This window comes from Orycteropus afer, unplaced genomic scaffold (genome assembly GCF_000298275.1).
Source record: "Orycteropus afer afer isolate SDZICR_OR568_19922 unplaced genomic scaffold, OryAfe1.0 scaffold00025, whole genome shotgun sequence".
Lineage (NCBI taxonomy): Eukaryota > Metazoa > Chordata > Mammalia > Tubulidentata > Orycteropodidae > Orycteropus > Orycteropus afer.
The window spans coordinates 3,160,244-3,167,059 of NW_006921612.1; positions in this window are offsets into that span (position 1 = coordinate 3,160,244).

Below are 6,816 nucleotides of genomic sequence, written 5' to 3' on the forward strand. Positions count from 1 at the left end.
CGATCTGATTCCGGTGTATTCCATTTGGTGAAGTCCAGGTGTACAGACACCATTTATGTTGTTGAAAATAAGTATTTGCAATGAATAAGTCATTGATGCTGCAAAATTCTATCATGCGATCTCTGGTGTCATTTCTATCACCAAGGCCATATTTTCCAACTTCTGAAGATTCTTCTTTGTTTCCAACTTTCACATTGCAATCACCAGTAATAATCAATACATCTTGATTACATATTTGGTCAATTTTAGACTGAAGAAGTTGGTAAAAATCTTCAACTGCTTCATCTGTGGCTTTAGAGGTTGGTATATAAATTTGAAAAATAGTAGTATTGACTGGTCTTCCTTGTATGCATATAGATATTAGCCTATCACTGACAGCATTTTACTTCAGGATAGATCTTGAAACGTCTTTTTGACGATGAATGTGACCCCACTCCTCTTCAATTTGTCATTCCCGGCATAGTAGACCATACAATTGTATTGATTCAAAATGGCCAATACCAGTCCATTTCAGCTCACTAATGCCTAGGGTATCGATCTTTATGCATTCCATTTCATTTTTGATAACTTCCAATTTTCCTAGATTCATATTTCATAGATTCTATGTTCCCATTATTAATGGATGTCTGCTCCTTTTCTTGCCATTTTGAGCCCCAAATGAAGGTCTTGAAAGTTTTACTCCATCCACATCCTTAAGGTAGACTCTACTTTGAGAAAGCAGCTCTTCCCTAGTTGTATTTTGAGTGCCTTCCAACCTGAGGGGCTCATCTTCTGGTACTACATCAGACAATGTTTCACTGATATTCATAAGGTTTTCACTGGTCAATTTTTTCAGGAGTGGATGGCCTCATTCCTCTTCCTAGTCTGTCTTAGTCTGGAAGCTCCACTGAAACCTCTCCACCATGGATGGCCCTGCTGGTATTTGAAATACCAGTGGCATAGCTTCCAGCCTTTCAGCAATACATAAGCCATACAAACTGACAGATGAGTGGTTTGTTGTATTATTGAGGCAAAATTAGTGTAGGATGTGTCTTAAATCAATCTCTTTTAAGATATAAAAGAGCAGATTAAGCAAGCAGCAGAAGAGAAGATACATGCCATGTGACTGCCAAGGAATCAAGGAAGAAAAGAGACAATAACCTGCTCCCAGAGTGAATAGAGAGAAAGCCTTCACCTAGAGCTGGCTCCCTGAATTTGGATTTCTATCTTCCTCAATTTCTCCTTATCAAACCGACCCACTTATGGTATTTCTATTATAGCAGCACTAGATAACTAAGATATAAATATTTAAGGCTATGTGGGCCAAGAAGCAAAATTGAGACTATTACATAAGTACAAGCAGTTCTTGGGTTATGATGATCAAGTTAGATACAACCTGTAGTTATGAGCCAACCCTCATAAAGGCTATTATATTAAAAACTCAAGGTGCATGCAGTGGTTCATAATAATAAATGGCCAGACCAGAGGCAGATTATTCAGTAAGCATAGGTAAGCATAGGCTTACTTGTACTTACTTTCGCTTATTTACCATCTGTAGTGAAGTTCTCACCTTGTCTGTTGTTGTTGTTGTTGTTTTTGTTAGGTGCCATCAAGTCAGCTCCAACTCATAGCAACCCTATGTACAACAGAACAAAACACTGCCTGGTCCTTTGCCAGCTCCACAATCTTTACTATACCTGAGCCCATCATTGTAGCCACTGTGTCAATCCATCTCATTGGGGGCTGTGGCGGTTAAGTCTACGTGTCAACTTGACTAGGCCTGGTTGAGTAGCTGGGCAGCTGGATTTGATATTCCCCATGATGAGACTGGTAATCAACTCCATGGTGGAATCTACTGTGAGCAGCTGAATAGCTGCCTTACAGATGTGGTCTGCTTCCTGTATATAAAGACAAGCCTTGGGGAAGGGTCTCTAGCTTATGGCATGCTTGAACCCTGTATGTAGCTGTGTCATTGTTCAGCAGCCTGCCATGCTCTGCTCATCTTGGGACTTTTGATGGACTTGAATTAATGGCCAGCCATGTGGTTTGGCAACATCAGGACTGTACCATTTTATTTGTCGAGCTTAGGCTTATTAGCCTTAGCAGCCAGTAGCTGCCTGAGTGAAGAGATGCCTCTAGCTTCAGTGGGCTGAGAGCAAGAGGCAGAGATGAAGCCCAATGTCGAGGGGCTTTCACACAAACCCTTGAGCCTGGCACTTTGAACTCGGACTTAAAGCCTCCAAACTGTAAGAGAATAAACTCCTATTTGTTCAAATATCCCATTTGTGGTATATTCTTGTCAGAGCTGCACTAGGTAACCAGAACAAGGGCCTTCCCTTTCTTCACTGGTGCTCCACTTCACCAAGCATGATACCCTTCTCCAAGGAATGATCCCTTCTGACAACATGAGCAAAGTAGGTGAGACCAAGTCTGGCCATTCTTGCCTCTAAGGAGCATTCTGGCTGCACTTCTTCCCGGACAGATTTGTTAGTACTTTTGGCAGTCCATGGTACTTTCAATATTCTTTGCTCACACCACAACTCAAAAGCATCAACTCTTTTTGGGTCTTCCTTATTCATTGTCCAGATTTCACACGCACATGAGGCGATTGAAAATACCACCACTTAGGTTAGGTGCACCTTAGTCTTCAAAGAGACGTCTTTGCTCTTCAGCACTTGAAAGAGGGCTTTTGCAGCAGATTTGCCCCATGCAATATGTCATCTGATGTCCTGACTGCTGGTCCATTGGTGTTGATTGTGGAACCAAATAATATGAAATCTTTAACAATTTCAATCTTTTCTCCTTTTATTGTGATGCTGCTTATCGATCCAGTTGTGAAGATTTTCATTTTCTTTATGTTGCGATGTAATCCATACTGCAGACTGAAGTCTTTAATCTTCATCAGTAAGTGCTTCAAGTCATCCGTACCTTCAGCAAGCAAAGTTGCATCATCTGTGTATCGCAGATTGTTAATGAGTCTTCTTCCAACCCTGATGCCATGTTCTTCATATAGTCCAGCTTCTTGAATTATTGGTTCAGCATACAGATTAAATAAGTATGGTGAAAGGAAACAACCCTGATGCACTCCCTTCCTGATCTCAAACCATGAAGTATCCCCTTTTTCTGTTCAAATGACAGTATCCTGGTCTATGTACAGGCTCCTGATGAGCACAATCAAGTGTTCTGGAATTCCCATTCTTCTCAATGTTATCCATAATTTGTTATGATCCACATAATCAAATGCTTTTGCATAGTCAATAAAACACAAATAAACATCTTTCTGGTATTCTTTGCTTTCAGCCAAGATCCATCTGCTTACTGGGTTCTATCAGGGACCATAACTCTGAAAAGAGGCTTTGATTCTATAGGAAGGTACGATGGGGTTGAGAGAGAGAGAGATGCCAGAAATACCTAAAAGCAGATCTTTGATGTGGTGAAAAAATGTGAAATTGTTCACTATAGATTAGTAAGTAAGCACAAGTAAGCCTGTGCTTACCTTGTATATTGGGTAATCCAACACTGTTAAAGATGTTTCAGTGTATCTAGAATTGTTTCTTTAATGTTTCTTATGCATAAGAAGGTACACTATATACTATATATTAAGATAAACATTTGACTAACTGATGTTAAATATGAACCACATCTAACTATTCTGAATTACATAGAAATTTAACTTAATGACAAACTTAGGAATAGAACTCTCATAATCCAGGGGCTGCTTGTACTTAGACAACCATTTAAAATATCACTTGTTTTTTCCAGATAGGCAATAATTTATTTCTAACTATAATTATACCTTTAAATTACAATATCATTCATACATACAGCCTAAACGTATTTACATTTACATAGTTTCATGTAGTTAAAGTGAAAATTTGGTAAGAAAACAATAGAATTCAAAATAAAAACATTTCAGAACTATATCAAAATTTCATTCATTTTAATGTTACACTTTACCCCTATATGAGATACTTTAATGGATTAGATTTGCATAGTCAATAATGACCCAAATAATGTAGACATTGTGTTGTTGTTATGTGCCGTTGAGTCGGCCCCGACTCATAGCGAGTCGTCCTTGGGTTTCTGAGGGGGTATCACTACGGAAGTAGATTGCCTAACCTTCCTTCCGAGGAATGGCTGGTGGGTTTGAACCACCAGTCTTCTGATTAGCAGTCAAGTGCCTTAGGCAGTATGCTACCAGGGCTCCTGTAGACATTGCAGACAAATGCATATGCAAATATACTCATAAATGAAATAATACCATAAAAAATAAACCAGAATAAATACACAAGTACTCAGTCGACAAAAAAATGACACCTTTTTTAAAAATGTAAGAAGCTTTCTCAGCTCATGGGTCATACCAAAAAAAAGAAAAAAAAAATCAATTGACCAAACATTAAAAAGGCAATTGCTCTCTACAAAGACATAAAAATATGATTTGGCTCAACAAAAGAATAAAAATGGATATTATGTTGCTGCTAGGAAAAAATTACTGGGAAAATGTCCCATTTTTTAACTAGTTAACACAATGACTTTCGGGGAAACCATTAAATCCTGTTTTTGAAGATCTATAATGAATTTTGGAAATGCATAGACTCCAACCAACTAAGAATTAATTAGAAAAGAAATGAGATTCAAAGAAAAAGTTATATATGATTTTCTTGCTTACCAAATCGTCTTCCAGTTCCTAGTTAATCAATTTAAATACCAATACAAATAGATTTGTTTTTCCTGGAACTGAGCCTGAGCCACTGACCTCATGGTTTTATTGAACCTGAACCAAAACTTGAAAAAGTAACTTCAAGAAATTTTCCTAAATGAGCAGAATCAAACTAGTTTAAAATGTTGACAAGAACAGGGCCAAACTAAAAAATTCTGATGGTCAACGTGAAACTTAAAATGAGCTGTCAATTCCTAAGACCATTCAGTAAAAAGCAGAGGTGTTTTCCAAGGGGCCATAGTTAGGAAGCCAATTAGACATGGCTTCTGGGCACATTTGTTTCCTTGCACACATTATCCTAAAGAATCACACACATACATTTCTTTTCCTCACACATCTATACGCCTTCACAAACACATATATATTCTGTCTTTTTCACACACACATTTCCTCACACATATTTCCCACTTCCATTTCTATACATAAGCCACACATATTTATGCCTTACCCACTTACCTATTTCCTTAAATGCATACAGCACACATACTTCAAGCACATACAGCAATTGTGCATCTCTCACATATGCATTTCTTTCCACACACATCAAACATCTCTCTCACACACACATATGCTTTCTCACACAAACCTTTCTCCTCTTAGTGTCCACATTCTTCTTGCATCCAGGTTTCTGTTTCTTGCAGACCTAACTCTTTTCATACCTTTTTCTTTCTACTGTACACATATTTTCTCATCGCTACACCCAGATACAAGCTTATCTTCTCACCCATTTTTATATCTGCATATCTCTTCACAAATATATACACAGTCTTATTCCTTTCCCGCCTTCACACAGACAGACTGCTTCCTCTTGTACTCACGCTCATCAAAATCGCCAATGTAAAATGCCATGGAGTGGAACTGGCTAAAGCCATCAGAAATCTCCATTTGTGTACTTAAAACAGTTTGGAATCATTAGTTTACAACTCACCACTTGTTTCTGTATAAAGGACACTTCTAAATGGCTTAAGGGCACTTCATGTTTACTCTCAAAATAAATGTCTAGAAATTTAACTTGTTTTATGTTGTTAACCGTTTCTCCTTTGTACACAAAATGTTTCTCTTATCATAGGAAAATACTTAATCCCAACTTGCTGAAATCATCCCAAAATGTGAATTGGTAGCTGTTGACTAATATTTTTTTCACACTTAGTTTAGACCAACCCAACCCAAACCAATGCTGTCAAGTCAATTCTGATTCACAGCAACCCTGTAGGACAGAGTAGAACAGCCCCATAGGGTTTCCAAGGCTGTAAATCTTTACTCAAGCAGACTGCTACATCTTTCTCCCATGGAGTGGCTGGTGGGTTCAAATCACTGATCTTACAGCTAGCAGCCAAGCACTTAACCACTGTGCAACTAGAACTCCTATGGTTTAGGCTAGAGAGACTAAACCACACCTTCGTAAATAATCCTAGTACATCTGAGGCCTGGGTGTGGCCATTCTAATTTGTAACCTTAAACACAAATCCAACTGCATCTCACTTCACCTAGACCTCACCAGGGAAACTAGCCATTCTAAAATCAAATACCTTGTTCAATGAGCCTCCCTGCTTGAACAATTTCTCTTAGAAAGATCAGCACGAGGCCGGTCCCCATGAGGCGGAGGTCAAAGATGTCCCAAATGTCCAAACTACCATACCACTCCATCATTTCAGACATCAATCCCTTCTCCTCCTCCCAGTAATTTCCCCAGTCTTAGGGTTCTGAATTTCGCTGTAACGCCTCACAGAACTCACAAACACCCAAGGGTTTGTTTCACGTAGTAGTGGTGGAGGCTGCCAGGCTGGCGAGTCCCGGGTCCGTGAGTAGGTCTGGCAGATCCTCCCAACTCTCGGGGTTTGATGAACCTCGATCAGTAGATCAGATGGCGCCTACTGTCTCAAATCCAGGGGTGAGATGAGGATGATCCAAGAAACAAAACCGGAGCAAGAGGAGGACCGAATCTTCCCAGGAGATTCGTAAATATACCCTCAGGGAAGTTTGGGTGATTTCTTTCCCTCAGGAACTTGACTTCCACCAGCAGTGCTTCAGCCCAATCTACCAGTTATGACTGCCAAGGTCTGAATTCCAACTGCCAGTCATTATAGGGAATGACTACTACCAGCTGCCCAGCTAAG